The sequence below is a fragment of the Buceros rhinoceros genome, unplaced genomic scaffold (assembly GCF_000710305.1).
Source record: "Buceros rhinoceros silvestris isolate BGI_N320 unplaced genomic scaffold, ASM71030v1 scaffold11343, whole genome shotgun sequence".
In the NCBI taxonomy this organism is placed as follows: domain Eukaryota; kingdom Metazoa; phylum Chordata; class Aves; order Bucerotiformes; family Bucerotidae; genus Buceros; species Buceros rhinoceros.
Genome location: NW_010405418.1, coordinates 10684 through 11222, shown reverse-complemented (window position 1 = coordinate 11222; position 539 = coordinate 10684).

Here is a 539-nt window from a genome sequence, read left to right as displayed (position 1 = left end):
GGTCATCCCACCCTTGCGCCAGGAGCCAAGACCAAGAGACTTTGTCTTGCCGTGCAGCCACTCGTCAGGTCCCCAAAGAGGTGTGGGGGACACCAGAGCCGTGTGGGGCAGGTTGTGGGTGGCTGGGGTTAAGGGGAGCCCCACGGTTACAGACTGTGATATCTTGGCACATGCCGGCTTTCAGCGTGCTGCTGCCGCTGCTGTGCGACCGCGCAGAGCACATGGTCGGGGGGCCCTGGGCACCCAAAGAGGGAGGAAGCCCCTTGGGTGGTCCGGAGGGGAAGGAGTGGGGCTGCCCGCGGCGGGGTGGAGGCTGCTGCGGGGGGTCAAGGGGGGCAGGCTCCCGCTCTCGCCCAGGGCTCGTGCCACGCACAGCTTAGGCAGGAGGGCACAGCCTCGCCTGAAGGCTGACCTCCAAAAACAACGTGGGCAGCCTGCGTAGCGATAAAGGACAGCCGTGCTCCTAAATGCTTCGGGCTTGCAATTCTGCTGTGCTTTATGGGAAAGTACTTGGCTCCCGGGCTGCTGGGGAGGTGCTG